This window comes from Columba livia, chromosome 11 (assembly GCF_036013475.1).
Source record: "Columba livia isolate bColLiv1 breed racing homer chromosome 11, bColLiv1.pat.W.v2, whole genome shotgun sequence".
Lineage (NCBI taxonomy): Eukaryota > Metazoa > Chordata > Aves > Columbiformes > Columbidae > Columba > Columba livia.
Genome location: NC_088612.1, coordinates 9,070,938 through 9,090,214, shown reverse-complemented (window position 1 = coordinate 9,090,214; position 19,277 = coordinate 9,070,938). Strand labels below are relative to the sequence as shown.

Here is a 19,277-nt window from a genome sequence, read left to right as displayed (position 1 = left end):
TCCAAAGCAAATGCTTCTCCTGGAACTTTTCAGTGGATTTTTATTAGAGCTGGCTGAGGCTGGAGGAAGCAGTCCCTCTGACGTCAAAACCTTTATATCGGCTGTTTCCATTTTTATACTCAGCTCCTCTGGGCATTTAAGGCATTTCCACTACATAGCAGATCTGCCTGGAATTGCTTCATTCCTTTCTGTTCTGATTTAAAGCAGATAAAAGTTCTTGCCTGTTGCCAATTACTAGAACGTGTTTTAGTCTAATTTCAGGTATCATTTGGAGTTTATCTCAGTGGATATTTAGCTCTTTGGAGCACAAACCTTGGGCAGACCAGGTTTCCCATAAATAAGAGAGCAAAGATGCTGAGCTTAATCTGTTGTTGGAGATATACGATCGCACTCCGTGTTCCCCGTGTGCTCTAAGATGTGTGGTGTTGCATCTGCTGGCTCCCGGCCAGGTGCTCGAGTCTGTTTAGCTGTGGCCAGACTTGTTGCATGTGTTCTTCATTCATCACAAGCTATGTCTGAACTTGGCAAGTGCTGCCTAGGCCACGGGTGGCAGCTCTGCCAGGTGAGCCATTAGCAGCTGGTCTCGGCTGGAAACTTCTTCCTGCAGATCTTGAACGCAATTCAACCGTGCTAAGCAGCAAACCGCAGCTACGCTCACGTGCGTGCAGCAGTGGAAACAGTTTGACACGTAAATCAGAAATGTCACTACATTTAGCCAACGACTCTTGGCTGAGAAAGACCTGGACTTGTGCTCGGACCTGCAAGAGACCAGATGGCTAATGTGGTCATCAGCCATTGCGCCATAATCCCACATCAAATCTTGGCTTTCCACAGAGGTCTGTGAACAGGAGTGAAATGTAGAATGTTAAATACAAAGCAAAGCAGAACCACTCCATTATAACCTGCAGTGATGGGAATTCAGCGCTGCTTTTAAGCAGCAGGGTTCTTAACTCCAGGCTTTTTCTATTCGGTTTTATTTCCCAAACCCTGCATTATCTTGTTAGGAGAGACATTATTTCCCTTTGGTAATTTCACTTCCCTTCTTCAACTCTCTCACATTTTTTTAAGCTCGCAGTGGGGAGATTAAAATTTATAGTTGTTGGAACTCTTTATTTCCCCCCTTTCCTAATTCTTCAACTCATCATGTTAAAATAGCACTAATTAAATCTGTTCTCACTTAAAATGCAGTCCTGCCTTCAGTATGCAAAATTACATCTGGACTCTCCTGAATCCATCTAACCCTGGCAGTGTTTCAACAGCAATCAGGGGCACTACACTGGGGTGAGATCGGTGTCGACAGATCAGAATCAGGCCCGTGGTTATTTGAGTTATACACAGTCAGTATGCTTCTATCTGTCAGAGTTTGTTAGCTCACTTGCGAGGTTATGTGAGCACAACTACGTTGCTCGTCTGCGTCAACTCGGGCTCAACACCAGATCAACCAGGTAGGAGGGGGAACTGCAAAGAGCCGTTCAGATCCTCTGCAGTGCTTCACTGCTTTGGGGAGGGTTTATTAGCCTGGGAGCAGTGTCCAGCCCACAGGGCTGTGTGCTGCACTCAGATGAGAAACGCTGTGGAAATAATAGAGCAAAGACAATGTCAGAGCTGGCAGCCAGAGTCCCTCTATTATTGCTTTTTGCTGTCAGGTTTATCTCAACCTTTCAATACCTACATAATGAAAAACTGCTGGTAGATTCCTGTGCAGGCCTTCAGCTGGTGTGTCTTAGGAGAGCGTGGAGCACATCTTGGATCAAGTCTCTAGTGTGGATGTCTCCTTGGAGGTAATATCCCTGCCACCTGAATTCAAAATGTGCTTCCAGCTGGCTCTGGCACTTTTTCTCATGATCTGCCCTGGCTCTTGTGTTTCTGCACACAGCTGTCTTTCTGAAGTGGCTGGATTTAATGGCATGGGAATTGTTCTTCCTCCTGCCAGAGGTTTTGGTGCCAGTCTTTGCATTCCTTTGCAAAAGAAGAGCCAGAGACTCTGCAAAGTCCACATGAGACTTTGCTGTTGCAATTGACTCATATTATAGCAGCAGTCTCAAACACTGAGATAGATATGTAGTTAGTAAAATAGCTTTGAGAATTCTTTGGAATAAAATATACATATATGGTGTAAATGTAAGAGACCTAATTCATTTTATTGCTAGGTCTGTGCTAGGGCAGATCACACATAGGCATTCTGGGTCTCTTGAGATACAATGGGAGACTTGCTTATACCCAAGAAAAATTGCTTTTGTGCCTGCATCTGATTCATGCTGCATAGTTAAATGCCATGGGAAAGCACTTGTAATACAAACACTTTTGTTTATAGGCAGACATTTAATTATCATATTACAGAATTCTCAGGACCAGCTGCCACATGAGATTTCTGGCTAGGACATTTAACATAAAATTAAAACACAGCGTCCCATGCCCATTTAGCTGAAAACCTGAGCATAGTATTTGCACTTACCCGTTTTCTGTAAAGAGCTTCCTGGATGATATTTCTGTGCAGATTAGTCATGAGGAGTCGGCGTGCTGTAAGCTTGATGACGTCTTTGTGACTGGATCAGAGAACAAATATTGTGATCTGTTCAGCATGGGCTCCCTGCGAGCGATTAAATTTCTTCTCCAAGGAATCTAGGTCATTTGCTGGGTTCGGAGAACTGGGCTTCTAGAGAAGGGAAAAACCAAAGTTTCCGTGCTTTTAAATCCAAAATTTTATTGATAGTCCTGAATGTTTTGGGAAAATGTATAATAGTCCAGTAAATGTGGAAAATAATGCTGTGTGTTTACTCTTTGTAAAGGAAAGCTTGGAAACCTACTTCTCATCCTCATAGGGTTTGCAAGATTGAATCATTTTCTGAGGGAAGTAAGCATGTTATTTGTGGGTTAGAGTGTGCAGGGTTGTGTTTTCTCTCTTCATTCCTCTCTGCTTTTTCCCGCATCTATTACATCTGCCTGCTGGGTCACATTCCTGGCTCCGATACTCTGTGTGCTCCATGCACTGGTTCCCTTTCCTTCTCACCCTGCCAATCTAATGTAGTCTCAGTGTCCAGGTTGAAATGTGCTACCAGTATTCCAGCAATGGCTCACTAATTGTGGGTAAACTCCCCAAAAGTGACTCAGGAACTTGGCTCCCTGGGAGTCCAAAAGCATCTAAGTTGTCTCTTCTGGTGCCCACCTGTCAACAGTGTCTGCAGGAGCCAGGTGTCCAGCTTTCTAAAACAGTGGCATTGGAAAATACAGTGATGGCAATAAATAAATCCCCTTCTTACAGATATAGCCCGAAGGAGAAATTGATGGTTTCCTGGTCTGCTTTAGCATGCGTTGTCAGGAAATTAGCCTACAAGGTTTTCCTACACCAAGAACAGAAGATGAACTGTCAGGAAAGTTTCACTAACTTATTTTTGGAAAATGAAACCCCATTTATCCTGTAGGGAAAGACTGTCTTAAATGCCTTCTAAAAATTGCTAAGTGACACTGCCTTGTCATCGTGCTGTGCTGTAGGGTGAGAGTCAAATGCTCCAGGTCAGAGCAGGTACTTCTCTGGGGACCTTCTGTCCATTTTCACTCCTCACTCCTATCCTGTCACTGCGTCTGATCTTAGCTTATGAAGCCATAAACAAACCAGAACGATGTTCTGTTGCCATGTGTTAAAACCATAGTTGTGGGACTCCCGGGAATAGGTATGGAGGTTTATAACTTTGCTGGCTTTTGGGTCTGTGGCTGGTGAGCCATCTCTCTTGAATGAAAGCTGGAGCTATCTGGAGTCATGCACTGCTGTTCAAAATTCATGCAAGGCATAAAGTGTGCTGTAACCTTTCAGCACTGGCTTGGGAGCTTCTCAGCAGTGTTGGCAAAATGTGGTCAAAGCAACGCAGCTTGGATGAGAGCCCTTGAAGGCTGCTTCTGTGTCTCCTCTCTGAAAAAAAGCCACATTTAACATACCAGGATCTTGTTTTGTGCCAGTAAGCAAGAGGAAGGATTCTGGGTTTACAGATGCCTTGCAGCAGTAGAGTGGGTTGCTTTTTTTACTTCAGCGTATGTAAAGCAGCCTGTTTCCAGGGTCACTGCTCATCCTGGGCAATGGTCTTCACGTCCACTGAGAGCTGGATGGGTATTTGGGCTGCAAATGAGGCTTTACCAACCTGCTTGCCTGGTGCTGCCAGCTCCAAGCTCGACAGAAACGTGAGCACATCCCAGTGCAAACACTGAAAGTGAAAAGGGAGCAGGGGAGGAACAATCCCAAAGCATAAGGGGGTGTGTGTGTGAGTGTCTCATTTGTTTATTTAGTTTATTTAATCCCCTTCCTCCTTTATCCTGAGGTCATGAAATGTTTTGGTTTTTTCCAGCAGTGTCATAATATGAAGAAATACAAAACCACATACTCCTGTTGCAATATAATCTGCTGGTGGAAACCACGTGAATGTTTTGAAAGACTGGGAGTTTCTTCACAGATCAGACTGATTAGTGTGTCTGAACGGTAACTCAAATCACTAAACATCTGCCCTGCATTGCTACACTGGTTATGATGAAAAATAACCCATAGTCCAGCAGGAACACACTTCATTCTTTGACACACTGGGCAAAAGTCTTTGGATTTTGAAGAAAATACTTCAGAGATGGGAGGAGAAGAAAGGAGGATAAACAGACCTAGAAGATACCTTGTCTAACAGCTGCAGGGCTGGTGACAGCCTTCCAGCTTCAAAACAGTACTCCAGGGACAGTTTTTCACAGCGGCACTTTTGTGACCTTAGAGTTGCAATAACCCTGGCGTGCATCTTAGCGTAGAAAAAGTAGAAAATTTGAAGGCAGGCACCTCATATCCACCTTGCTTCAATGAGAAGCCTGAAGTCTCTGGGAGTTTCTTCCCGGATGGGGGTAAGAGAATGGACAAGGGATGTGGCTTTGAAGGCTCTATTGGAAGGAAGAGACGTGTGGTTTGTGAAGGAGAGTTGCAATTGCTGTTCCTGCTGGAAGCAGGAGTTCCAGAAAGAGCTGAGGATGGCTGCGGCAGTTGGTGGGTTTGGACCAGTGGGTTTCACAGGGAGAATCTCTTCTGCTTTATTTGAGAAAAGAATGAGTCAGTGCCTACTCATGTTAGTGTTTCTGGGGTGCTGTCTGACTTAAGTGCCTGTAGCTCAAACTTGCCAGTGGGCTTGGAAAGGAGGAGATTCACACCATGGTGCTGTGGGTGTGTTATGTGTGTCCTAGCTCTTCCCAGAGGGAAAACTTTGCATTTCCTAGAACTCAGGCTTTTGCTTACAGTGCACCGAGATAGTTTTATTGCTGGGGCTGCTGATGTATTGCCCAGAAATCTTTTGTGTGAGGTAACCTAAATCTCACAGATACACCTTGCAAGAAGGAAACGCTTTTCTCTGAAAACCATCTCAGGTTCCCCTTTCACTCTGAGCTTCCATGGTGCTAAGTCACCGCTGTAGGTGCTCTATGAGCTTGTGTGAAATCTGTGAAGCTTCCGGGCTCTCGGGAGCTGCGTGGCCATGGCCAGGGCTGACCCACCGCTCTGGGGTGCAGCCACACACACCAGCAGAGCGTCCTCAACACGTGAGGCTGATATCAGCGCTTGTGGGTTCCTACATGTCGGAGGCTCAGTGTAGTTTTTTGGTGGGGTTCTTCTTTCCTTTTTGTACAAGCTCTTTTTTTCACAAAATGTCAAGTTACTGCAGCCTCGCAAATGAGATCGCTAAGAAAAGCTGTGTCAGAATGGTACAAAGTAGCACAGGACCAGAGGCTGAAATTCTTCCAGGGTAATTTCATAAAGTTGTACAAAATCAGAGGCTTATTTTTATTTTAACACATTATTTAACATAGAAGGTGGTGTGGGCTTTTAAAACAGAATTATTAGAACTGCTAAGTAGAATTTAAGACACAATTAAGGACTTCTGTGGGATTATATTTGATAAATCTTATACTGGTTTAAAAAAAAAAAGTTATGCAGAAGATTAAATTAATTAAATTGTTAAATTGTATCTAAATTCCAGGCAACTTTTCCACCAAGCAGTATTATTTTGAAATTTCACATCTATTCCAAAATTTAATCTCAGTATTTCCAGCCAGTTAGCATTGAACCCTGTCGAATCTGGAGGACTTGCTGTTCGGTACACTGCTCTATCAGGTCCTCATTATTTCAGCTGACTGCAATTAATAATGATAATATTTGATTTTAATGATAATACCTGGGGTATATTTCCTGTTTTTCAAAGGTATGTTTGGCACTTGCAGAAAGCACCATTGATTCTCTTATCTTTCACTGAGGGGTAAAAGATAAGAGTCCTGCTGGGTTCATATTCTGTGGGATGAGAAGGGACTGAACTGCTTTGCTTTGTACAGAGCCATGACCACTTCAGCCTGTGAAATGTTTGTCTTCTCAGCTGGCCTGCGTGACGCTCCGAGCATTAAGATGGCAGAGAGTTAAATGATATTTAAACTACTTTAGGATTCAGATACTGCAAAACCCGCAACCTCTGTGTGCTCACATATGCTGCACCACGTTTGCAGCACACAGCCGGCAATCTGCGAAACAGCCCATGGAAACACAAACAAGGGCTGTCAGAAAATTTCTGTTCAAAGGTCAGTGGAAATGACAGACACTGAAGTGTTGTTTTGTCTCTGTTCTGGAAAATAATAGGATTGGATTTTGATCAAGAGCTCTTTTTTATTCCCTCCAGTCATTAGCTTTATGGTCTCCTGTACCCTGAGACAAAGTAGAGCTGATAGGAAAGGGAAGAGAGCTTTGACGGTTCATATGGTTTTTTAAATTTTTTTTTGGACTTCAGCTATTTATATATAGCAAGCACCATTGTCTTTGACTGAGACTTGATCTGTTTCTCCTGATGTTTTCCAATCTGAGACTGCTGCTGGCTGAGCCGGACCCGCCGGTAGCCCTGTGTGGCCCGACACTGTCAGCTGGGGCAGATCAACACACAACCAGGGAGCATCTGCACTTTATTATTTGCTACAAGGGCACAGCAAAAGCCTTTCTTCAGGGACACAGTTTCTGTTCTGGATGGGGAGCCTTGGGGAGGAATCTCCTGGCCTCAGGACTGGGAGCAGAGTTGTGTTAGCTGGGGCTGAACCTGCTGGAGCCTCATCTCCACAGGCAGAGTTGCAAGGACTGAGGACATGGGTGCTGGACTATTTAAAATAGATAACTTCTGAACCTTTCCAACATGGTTTCAGGTTGTTTTGGTAATGTTTGAACGTTTTTGAACAGTTAGGGTTGTGGAGCAAAAAACCTAAACCCACCTAAAAACAGCTGCTTTTTCTTTTTTTCTTTTTCTTTTTTTTTGTTCTCTAAATGAACATCCTCTTTTAGAAAAGGAAAGTAGATTGGATCTTGCATAATACAAGAGGCCTCACTCACTGCATGAGTAGGTTTCCAGGTTCCCCTTGGATGCACAGTTATATATATGTATAGGCTCATACAAACTAATAACTTTTCTAGCTGTCTCAGAGATGTTGGGAAACTGTTCCCATCATGATTCAGAAATAAAAAACTTCTCTTTAAAGAGCTATAGCAGTGCCTGGCATGTAATATTAATATAACGTAGCGCCAAAAACCCTTCAGACACGTTACTGGAAAAGTTGTTTTGTAGATGTTTACTAGGCTCAAAGTAACAGAGACGTGAGTCTGCTGGCATGTCCCCTCTCCGTACTGATATATACGAGGACAGTGTCCCGTTGCTTTGTGTTAACCAGTGGGACACTGGTCAGAGGGATTTATAGGGTCTGTCCCCCCAGAAAGTCACCTGCTGCTCTCCTATCAGTAGATGCCTAGCGCAGAAAGGCTGAGCTGTTTGTCCCAGGTTGTCCCCTCTGCTCATGGGCTGCTTTGCAGATTAACTCCTGCTCTTGGAGGTTCCCATCCAATTTATGGTTCTGATCACTGCTTGTAACACCCAGACAGCTGCCCCAAATACTTTTCTCTCTCTCTCCAGGCCTCTTGCCCTCCCAGCAGACTTCAGCCCTTTGTCTGCCTGCCATAGGGTTGGTTTTGTCTGCACGGACGCATTTCTGTGTAGGGCCAGGTTCTGTCACTGTACTTGGGACCTCAGGATTATTCCCTTTCAGGGGGTCATGACCCCATGTGCAAGGTGCTGTACAAAATAAGGAGTACATGTAGCTCCTACCTCATGGACAGTGTGATCTAAGCTTCACAACACATTTCCCACATTAGCACGCATTCTCTACAGTGTGTTCTTGCCCTTCCTGTATCTTCATTAGATGATTAAGATCATCAAGTGAGGAGCAAAATGTTCCAGTATCCTGCAGAGCAGGAAGAAAATGTCAATCATCTTTTAACTCAGAAGAAAAATCCTTTTCATTTGCAAGAGGTACTTCATTTTCAAGAAAGCCTCATTTCCTCTCCTTCCTGTCCACCCTTCTACTGCTCAGTCCTTATGCAGCTCAGGATTGCACCCTTGCCTGCTCCCGTAGTTGAAGTGAGCAATGGAGGTGTCATGTTTGGAGGTAATTACAGGTTGTTGCTCTCAGTCCTTACCCAACAATGTGCCCTTTGCACAATGTACCTTAGCAGAGACTTCACCCTGTGCTTTAGCGTCGTTTGGTCATTTCACTTCTAATAGTCCTTCCACTTTTATCACATCGCCTGAGTAGTGCCTGTTTGAAGGACAGTGCAGTAAGTGACTTCTCCCTAATCTGATTTCTGATTCTTAGCGGCCTGGATAGACCAGCATTAGTTTGCTATTTCAATCTGATCCATCAGAGTCCTCTGCTGCACAGGGCTGCTGTTTTATATCGCTTAATGTTGCAAAAGCACAGCTCGGTTCAGCTAGTCGCCAAAGCAAGGCCAACCAGGTCATGTGTGTGCGGAACAGAGATGATTAACAACCTCCTGCTGTACCAAACCCGGTGCAGACGCTGAGCAAAAATGTCTGCAGTTGGCCAGAGCTGCTGGGGAGAGAAGGGGCCTCTGCGGGCTGTGAACAGGGTGTGTGATGCAATGCTCTGAGAACCGTTTACGCATTAAATTAGTACTTTGTCATCTGGATGCTGGCAGGATTCTCTCAACCCCTTTATCACCAGTTCTGCAAATAATGGACTATTTCTGAGTGCAACTTGAAATAGAAATCCTCCAAAAGGAATTGGTTTTAATGTGTCTGGTGGAAGTTACAGTTAAATCAGTTATCAGACATGGCTGAAAACAAAGTGAACAGTGTCAAGGTGGGGATTGGCATGGGTTTTAGAATGGAAGATCATGACACTCTCCTTTATGAAGAGCTATACTTCTCACTGCTATCCAAACCCCTGCTGATGGATCATAGTCTGGAAAGGGAGAAAACAGAGAGGTGGCAAATACAGTGGTCTTTTCCTGATTTAAGGGACCTGAGTGTGGTGGAAAGAAGTTGCACCTGCTGTTCCATCAGAAGATCCTTCCTGGGAATGAGGTGAGGTTGGTAATGCTCTGGGGAGATGCCAGGCGTGTGGGCTCCCAGGCTTGGAAGGACGTTGCAGTCAGACATGGTCATTACCACCCACCTTTGCTTCAGAGATGCTGGCTCATGAAAGGCACAATGGAGCAAATCACAGAGCCAAGAATGTGATGAGGTGAGTGTCAGGGTAGGAATAGCTTTGAGACCAGGGATTTGACTTTTTGGGTTCTGAAGAAAAATCTACTTGATTATGATGGAGTTTGGATGTGTTCCTGATGCCCTTTGGGGTTTCCCTTTCTCATGGCTCCCTATCAGACATGTTCATTGCTCAAACCCAATGAGATTTCTTTAGTTGGTGTTGTGAGTCTGAAATTCTACCATCCTCAATTGCTCTGTCCACCAGCTCCAACCTGCAAGAAAGCACATGATCCTCATTAACACCTGTTGCTGTTAATGGTTAACGGGGCAGGAAGATGGTGAAAACAGCTCATGTCTGATTTTTCAAGGGCTGTGGTCTCAAAGGCCTCTTGCAGCTTTGCAAAATCCAAGTTTTGAAACTCCTGGATGCAATCGCACAAAGCTTGGAGCAGCATGTCCCAAAGTCGTTCGGCTGCTTGTGCCACCTGTTTAGATAAGCCAGCAGCTGTGGGTCTGCCGAGGCCAAGGCTCAAGTGACGGCATAGGCATGAATGGGAAAAACTGTGGACTGGGAGAGGGTGGATCTTCCCAGGAACTGTTGCCTGTCTCTGTCTTACACCAGCGTTAAAGGTCCTGCTGTGACCTTGAAGGATGACTGAGCTTAAGATGAGGATGAAACTGTGTGAGACATACCCCTAAGAACTGCGTCCTGTCACTCTGGCAGGATCTTGACTTAGGTCTGGGTGTGGTGAGGGGTAATTGCCTTTCCAGCAGAGTCAGGAATAAGTTGGTTTAAGTCAAGAGCTTTCTGAGCACCTCCTTCACTGCAGTTTTCGCCAGCTCGGCAGCCTCCAGCGTTACTGAAATGTGACTGATAGAGGGACAGAGTGAAATGGTTCTTTGACTACACAGAAACTAGTGCAGCTCGTGACCTGTCCCATGTCCACCTGCTGTGGTACTCGAGAGCAAGACAGGGATTTAAGAGTCCACTGACTTCTGCATCCCCCCAAAAAATTCCTCTGATATATACAGACTGACTCTAGGACTGATGGATATATATTATTATAATAACTGTAGTACTAATTGAGTGTTTGGAGATTTTGGTATAAAGGTGTAAACTTTTATTCTTATAAAGGGATTGAGCTTGGGTGTCTGAAGATAAAAGCAGAAATTTCTACTATCTGAAATAAACAAGTACGAGGGAGGCAAAAGTGGTAGCATACTTGTGTGCTTGGTGAATTCAGCACAAGAAGCAGGATGTAGTAAAGAGTGATCAGTAAGCAATATTTGGAGAGTTTTCCAGGACAGGCTTACCTAGAAGTACAGAATGATTGGTAACAACCACCCTGAGTCTGCCTGGTGGGACATGCTTTCTCATGGTGGTTGTGGAAGCAGAGGTGGGTGGCTCTCTGTCCTTTCCAGATCATGTTAAAGCCAGCCCCAGTGACACCAGGTCTGGTTCTGGATCCAAGAGTCTGAATTTCAGACAGATGTTAAAATCTTTTCCCCCCTTTTTGTGTCTGTCCCTGACACCAAGAGCTTTAGGCTAGTGTGAAAATGTGCATTAATCTTGTGGTGCTCACTAAGTCTGGTGCCAAGATCTAAGCGGAATGCATTCATTCATCATATTTCACCTTTCTCCCCAAAACTCCTGTATTCATTGCCTCCAGTCAGATGTAATAAGACTATCCAGTATCCTACAAAACAACACAGTCTTATGTCTCTTCTCTGTTTCCAAATGTTTGTTTCTGTTGTTCTACTTATGGGTGGATCACAAAAATAATTACCTAAATGAACCAGGCTCCAAAACACCATAAGTGATCATGTACTCCAAAGAATAACAATGATTAGGTCACCCGCCTTGCTTATCTTGGGTTCCCATCCTTAAAATAAGGGCAGCAATAGTTTTGCTTTTAAAAGAGCAGGATGAACTTGTTTATGTTTGAAGTATTAATTGTTGTTATTATTATTACTCATGTGGATGACAGGGAAGCACCTAATGAATTATGGTTACGTTACAATAGGCCGTGACTGCTGTTGTCATGACTAACACAGGATAAATTTACTAGGCTGCCTGTTTACACTAATGCAAACTCCACCGCATACTTGCGGTCCATTACCAGCAGATCACCGTGGCCAGGAAGTTCTTATGGTGCAGATGGTTTTGTGTTACACCTCTGTCCTTTCCAAACACAGCAGCCTTGCTCATTCAGTGGAGTATCTCTGTGTGTGCCTCCAAACAGGAGCTGCCCAGCATGTGTCCTTACTGCTTTGCCATGGCAGGGTCTGCCTGGAGCAATTTCTTCCTTTCTGCTTTAAAAGATAGAATGAGAGAAGCAGGTCAGACTTCCAGCTGTTCATTTCTGATGCTTTCCGTTGAGTGGGTTCTTTTGGCTATTAGAGAATCAAAGCAGAAAACCAAATCCCCTCCAAGTGTGTCTTTGCTCGAGACTAAACATTCCTCACCCTTTTTCCTTCGTAGAGAGTGTTTCTAATTATATTCCATAACCATTTGCTAGAAGTGACTTGGGGTGCGTGGGGTGATAAAATGGGGCGTTAAGCATGTGTATTTGGGCAAGGAGGAGTGGCGTTGTCTCTGCTGTTGGCTGTCAGGCGTGACGCCGGTTCCCTAGTTTGCAGCCGCTGCATGGGGAAGGACCAGCATTACAAACGAGTTGTCCTCCCTGGGAGCTCTGCCCAAATCTCCACAGGCCAAGCCACACCAGCCACACACACCTTTCGGGTCAGGGCCACCTTTTCCCGGCTGCCGCTGGCCTGTGGCCCACACCTCTGCACCCCCACGGAGGTTTTCGGTGCTCGCCTCTCCCTCCTCCCAGTGAATCTTCAGCCAAAGGCCAGCTCTGAAAGTTGGCTACATGGGGCGTTGCGTCAGCACAGCTCGTGATTCAGCAGTTGTACAAGTTTCATACCTGTTAGGGACATGCCAGAAACCACAAATGTTCCTTAAGCCAGCAACAGCAAAAGGAACTGGGAGTTTCCACACAGGCAAAGACAATGTCTGCAGTAGATTGTCTTGCAAATTAGTTTCGTCTCATTGCCAAGAGATGAGAGCAGGAAAAGGATGCCACGGGATGAGAGCAGGAAAACCAGCATCTGGATTTCTAGAACCCCAAAAGGCTGAGGTCTTCAAGAGAACAAGTGACACATTACTCTACACTGAAGTCTTTTTAAAGGGAACAAAAGTCTTCCTGGAAGCAAGTCCATGAAACCGTAAAGTATTTTAGGAAGATCCCAGGCTGTGTGAGATCAATTAAAAGAAAACACTCCTGAGGTGCATGGATGCAAAATGCAAACACCTCTGCGGGCGCCAGCTTGAAAATATCATTATTCAAAGAAGTGCTGGCACAGGAGCAGTCGCCGCGGCACACGAGCTGCGTGTCCGGGTGCCAGGGACCGGGCAGAAGGGCTGTCCTGCTGCTCACGGGGCAGTGGGTAACCCAAGAAGGGGCATCTCCTGGCATCCTGCGATGCCTCCTGCCAGCTCTGCATGCCAGAGAGCCAGGAACACCTGCCAACAATGGCAAGAGCGCTTCTCACTTAGCGTAGCAGAGGCTGGGACACAGCCTTATTAATTGCATTCAACTGTTGGCTCAAATGAATCGAGCTGGCAGGGAGAACGGTGACAGCAAGCGCTTGTGTTGCGAGCGCAGGACGCCTCGTTCCCTGTCTTCCTCCTGCTTGTTTTCACCCCCTGCTCTGCACAGGGATTTTAAGATCAGTGCAATTAATTTAGGTGTAAGGGGGAAGGATTGAACAATCGAGTGCTGGCAATAGAATAGCCGCTCTTTGCTCAGGGCTCGCAGTTGCGATGTAGCCAAGGTAAGTGATTGGCGAGCAGTTCTCTGCGAAGAGGGGAGTAGTCAAGGTGCACTGGGAGGAGCGGCAGGATCGCTGCCTGCTCAGGCCTGTGGGCGATGGCTCGCGATTGGGAAAAGTGGCACCATGTAAATGGATGGAGAGCGTGGGTGCAGGAGAGGACAGTGAGGAACCAAGCCTGGTCCATCCTGCGTTGTGATCCTGCATTTAATTAAAACATCCCAGGCTAAGGCTGATGTTGTTGAACCTCTTGTCAGGCCATTCTCTCCTCTTCTTTCCCCCTCCCAAAGCAAAATTTTCTGGCAGGATGTGTTTAACAGTGTGTGTTGCAGGCAGAGGTGGGGATCCCCTTGAACTATGAACTGTTGAAGGCGCAGGAATCCTCTCGGAATTGCCTTGAAGTCATTTTCCCAACATGCTTGGATTGTTAAGTGTGTGCCAGATCCCCATAAGGGCTGCTTGGCTGTGATCAAACAGAAGGCTTAATGACGGGAGATGCAAATGATTGCTATGGCTGCTGGTCAAAGATCATCTGAGCAGAAGTGGGAGGCTGAGTTCTCACGGAGCAGCTCTGCGTTAGGCTGATGTGAGGTGGGGGTTGGAGAGGGGATTCAGCTGCAATGTGCACTGATGGGTCTGGAGGTCACATAAGGGCCCAGTTGTGAACAAGGGGCAAAATGTACCAACAAGGATTTAGCGGGACTCTGAGCTCTGCCAGAGTTTGGTGTGGCTTTGAAAAAGTTGAATTTGACAAATAATTTTAAGGATAAATAGAGAGCAAGAGCGAAAAATAGTGCCCTTAGCGCTGCTTGGGCTTTCCCATCAACTCCTGCGGTGCATAACCAAGAGATTACATTCCCTTCGCTGTGTCCATGTATCCATACACCCTGCTGTGTGCTGTGTTTGATAGTGAAGTGTGTCACTGCTTGGTTTGGGCTTCTGCCTGGAAAAAATACATACCTGGCACCCACCCAAGAGCTATTTCTAGCAGGGGTTCCTAGAAGAAAGTGTGGCAACATCAGAAAACAAGGAATTGCCAAATAATCTTGTATAGATCAGCAAACTAACACCCCACCTGTAATACCAACAGCCCTACATCCAAGGGAGAATTGGTACCAAATGGCTTAATGAAGGAAACACCGCCAAGAATCAACAAGAACAGCCTAAGAGCCCTGCACAAGATGCCACGTCACGGGCAGCAGCCCATGTGAAAGATTGTAAGAGCTTTTTGTCTGACAAATCCCTTGGAAACAAACCCTGAGGATGCAAAGACTTGATTCTCCAGTGACATGGCACAGTGTCTTTGAAGACAATCTGTGCTTCAGACCCTTCTAGTCCTCCAACCTTTAGTGGTTTTGCTGCTCATCTTAAGTAAAGGATCTGCTAAAGAAGAAAATACCCCTCTGGGGTTACCTCTGAAGTGGGATCCTCTACAGCTGCTGGACTGGTTGTTCCAATGAGGTAGATGCAATTTTTGCTTCAAATGTTGTTTCCCCTTTGATAACTCACAGACAGCAGATGTTCCTCTCACCTTGCCAGGAGCTGGTGGGCCCAGGTCTGCAGGGAAACCCAGACTTTATTTCTCACTCTGCCTGGCCAGCTATTGCAACAGGGTGACCTTGACCCTTCCTGGGCTAAGGGAGATCAGTGTATAATTGAGCATTGAAATAAGTATGTAAAAAGAACAACAACAAAACCCCAAACAAAACCCCAAACCAGACATTGCCTAACTTCTATGTGGAACAGAGAGTCCTGTCCAGTACATCACACCGCCTCCTTCCTGGTACTTGGCTGTAAACACCATTTATGTTGTGTGTTTACACAATCCATATGCTCCTTGCAGTTCTGTGATACTTTCACTTGTTCTACCCGCCGGACTAGTTGTAACAGGCCCTAAATTATGTTTTTTTTGTTGCTTTCTTACTTTAAACACCTGTAATTTCCCGGTTTATATGTCCAGAGAGGTTTTGCAGTCTTTAATTTACTATTATTCATAGATTTTATTGAGTATTAGTTAACTTTGTAAAGCACCTTAATGGGCAGTGTCTTTTAAATTATATATGGTAAAACCTATAGAAACAAAGGAAAATTGACCCAATTTGTTATAGCTGGTTTACCTTGAGGTGACTGAGCATCATTTCCCCGTTTTATTTTATTTCACAAGTTTCCCACCTCCCATCAGTTCAGATCACACCCAACCTCTGTCCTGAAGCAGCCTCCACATGCAGTGTGGCTGCTCCTTTTCCCTTCAGCACCAAGCCAAAACCCAACATGTCATCAGTTATTTGAGGCAGGAGGAAGAAGACTGACATGGTCTCGTGGAGTTTTCTTTTCCTGATGCTTACTGGAAACATGCAAAATGCTGTTTTTCTGAGCACTGCTGCACACTGCAAAACTTTGTCTGCATTTGTGGATCCGAAGACTTTGCATGCAGTACTTTGCCCCAAAATGATTCCCCTGCGCTTGCTCTAACTGCCATCTCATTTATTTGCTTTTCTTTCTCTCTCTGTCACACAAACCTGCAAATTAGAGAGAAACTGCCGGAAATTTCTGTGGATGCCGTTCCAAATGCAGCAGCGTGCGCCTGTGTTCCAGCTGTCTCACCATAAAGTGTGACTATTTCCTACAATCATCTGCAAGAAGTCTTTCAATTCTGCCGAACTTGTAATGCTGTCATGGAAATGACCAAGAAGCATTTTCTACAGCTATATAATAACTACACGATGGCTAAAGGACTTTGTATCTGTTAATGTATCCCCTTTATGCAGCAGAAGCTGCCATAAGCATCAGGATAATCTGTGCCCTTCCCGAGGTGTCCATCAAATGCCGTCTGGCGCATCGGTGAGGTGTGAGATGCAGCTCTGGTTTGTATCGTTGGAATATGTTCGAATATCAGCTACACTGTATCCTGGATGCAGCATTAATTAAACAGAACGGCCCTGCTTCAGGCCCCAATGGACAAGCATCCACATGGCAACTGCGAGCCTTGTCGGCAGCAAGAGATTAAGGAATTAATTGGCAGGGTTAATCTTCACGTCAGGGTTGGAGATGAATTGTTAATTTGTTTGGATGAGTGTAAAGTCCTCTCCCAGCGATGGCAGGTGGGATCACATGAGAAAAAGCCTGCGAAGCTGCCCTTCCTGGGGACCTTTCTATTTAACACCTCCTGCAAACAGACCGCTCATAGTCTTTGCCCCCGATGTGCGAGACTCCTGCGCAGGGTCGGAGGAGCAGGTTGTGCCGCTCACGTCCTGCCAGATGACAGCACAGCTGCTCTGAGACGTGGGAGGGCCCAGCTGCAGCGTGGGAGGGCCCCTGCGTGTTACGGTTTTTTCCTTCTGATCTGGTTCCCTTGCACCAAGCAGATCCCATCACTGTGTTGCAGATCCCAGATCAGGCCAACCTGCTCTAGGATCTCGGAATGAGGGACAGAGGGATGTGATGACACTGAAAAGCTGCTGTTGGGGCAAGTGGTACCAGCCTTGCACACAGCCTGCAGAACTTGACAGGTCTGTATGGACACTAAACCCCCTCAGACACTTCTCTCATCCTCCCAGACACTGCCGTCTGAGAATCTGTTGGATCAGTCAATGCTTTTCCCTTTCTGCTTTCACTTTACACTCAGGTCAGCAGAATATTCTCTATTATCTTTCTAATCTGTTAAGGCTAATGCACTGGTCACATCAAATTAAGATGTAAGAGAAAAGCACTTCAGGGCTTCAGTTTTTTCAGTCTTACTGAGCAGTTTTGCTGGAGGTGGGAGAGCAGGGCCAGGGTGTGTGTCAGTGCAGGTCTGGGACACCGGGAACAGCTGGAAGGAAAGCAGAAGGGCTGGGCTGATGTTTGGGGTGATGCTTTTTGTTAGGGTGTCACAGCTGCTGAGCGCTAAGTAAAAATACATTTGACATGATACTTACTTAGCTGTCCTTAATCTGACCACAGTCACTTGTTACTTGAGACCAGAAATAATAAAGTCCCCCATCAACTGACATAGCCTATATATTGTGTATTTAAATACCAATATTTTGGGCTGCTCTGCATTCTTTGGGTTGAGGCAATCTATTTGCAGGTGTGTCTATCAAGCACCAGCACTTGCTCCTACTTTCACCTTGCATTTCATGTTCTCATCACAGGCAGATGGTTGAATGTAAGCCAAAACTGAGAAGGATTTTCTCTTCTCTTTTGAAGGGATGGGTGCACAGAGATTTATCAGTAATACAGTTGTACTTGATCAAATAGAGTCTGTCCTGTGTAACTAAGGCAGCCCACACCATGTTGCCGGCATAAGCAGCTACTCCAGTAAAGTCCCACGTGAGCTGCCATTTTGCATTCCATGTAGAACTGTGTTTTTAGGTTGTTTTGACTTCTCTTTGTTGTCCTAAAATGCCAATAATGTGGTGATGTTCTACTACAGCTTTTGTGTGTCATTTCATATTAATGGTTAAGAAATTATGACCACTACATAATTTGGAACATGACTGTCACCCTGTTTATCCCACGTATAAAATTTTAGTGTTAAAAGTGAATTACTGGGTTCATCATAGACCTAATTAGGTCTTTAGAGAATCTACTTTGTGCAAGAGCCTGTACTATCTGTATTGATGTTAACATATTATATAATCAGCTTTACAAAACGCAGCAGTCTGACAAGCCGGTTTCTATGTCCCTGTGCTCATTCATCACGCTAAGGAGAGTGCTAAATATCAGCAGAATTCTACTAGAAAGCAGGCATTTCTGCTGCGGGGTTTTTTGGGGGTAGTAGAGCAGTTATTGTCTACAAATCAACTTTGTGTGTACACTGTGCTCTCCAAACCCTTCTTTATTGATACATATATATAGAGAGAGAGTAGAGATTTTACAAAACAAGTTAGATGCTCCCTTTAGCTGTTCAAAGTGGGTGGTGAAGTAATGGAATGTGCTATTTTGATAGTTTGGGACATGCCCCAGCAGTTGATGTGTTTCAGTACAAACATCAGTGTCAGAGTTGCAAATAACAAGCCTGTAGTACTTGCTCTGTCCCTGTATGGCAGAGCAAATCTTTTACTACCTGTTTAATCACTAAACATACTTTGATAGACAATTGCACTTTGTCAACAGAAATAATACCCTATAAAACTTAACAGTGGATGAAGTAGAATTTTACTGTGTTATTTTTGGATCATTTGTAAGAGAACTTTTAGAAATCTAAGAGCAGAATTTAAGGCTTTGCATTTTCCTTTCTAGGAGTTGTGGCCCCTTCTGCAAGTTCCAGTGCTTCAGCACCATGGCCTGAGCAGCAGCTTCACTTGGATTTTCCACGAGAGGTTTCCCGTCTTCCCTCAAAAGTGGCCACAGGAAGAAGAAACCAACAGTTCTGTTTGTTGTTCCTCACATCTTCAGGAGGCAGGACCCTGGCAGGGATTTCATCATCTCCTTTACAGCTTAGGTAAGTTATGTGGCAGACACAACTCAACACAATTTGTCATCTGTTTCTCCATGGTAGCATCTACTCTAGTCATGCTGTACAATGGTTACAAGGTTGTTGCGATGTGTTCAGATTCAATAAACTACCCAGTAAAGATAATCTTGTCTAAAGGAAACACAGTAAAATGTCCTGTAAGATTAATACATGAGATAAGAAATCCAATTAGAGCACAGATCCTGCCACTTCAATCATTATGGGTAAGATACAATTAACTCTGTATATTGCATACTAACTATAGGTGGGATCAGGCCATGTTTGATAAAATTGTTCCCATTCTTAGTTATGGATAGTTCAGGGAACCAAAGCAGTGACAGATGAAGTTCCCAGATCAGAGAAGAATTAGGAGATCTGTATGCATTCAAAGTTGGTGGAATACAGGTACTTTTTGACATTGCAGCCATTTGTCTGAGACACCCCAAGCCAGAGATGAGCAGCACTGC

The 19,277-nt window shown here is 45.0% G+C and overlaps 1 long non-coding RNA gene across 1 annotated transcript; it reads left to right on the top strand.

The window, feature by feature from the left end:
- Window positions 1-12,454: 12,454 nt before the first annotated feature.
- Window positions 12,455-19,114, top strand: LOC110355686 (uncharacterized). Its single transcript, XR_010475399.1, has 4 exons — window positions 12,455-13,376; window positions 14,464-14,834; window positions 15,904-16,882; window positions 18,597-19,114. It is a non-coding gene; the product is annotated as an uncharacterized LOC110355686 (long non-coding RNA).
- The last annotated feature ends 163 nt before the right edge of the window (window positions 19,115-19,277 follow it).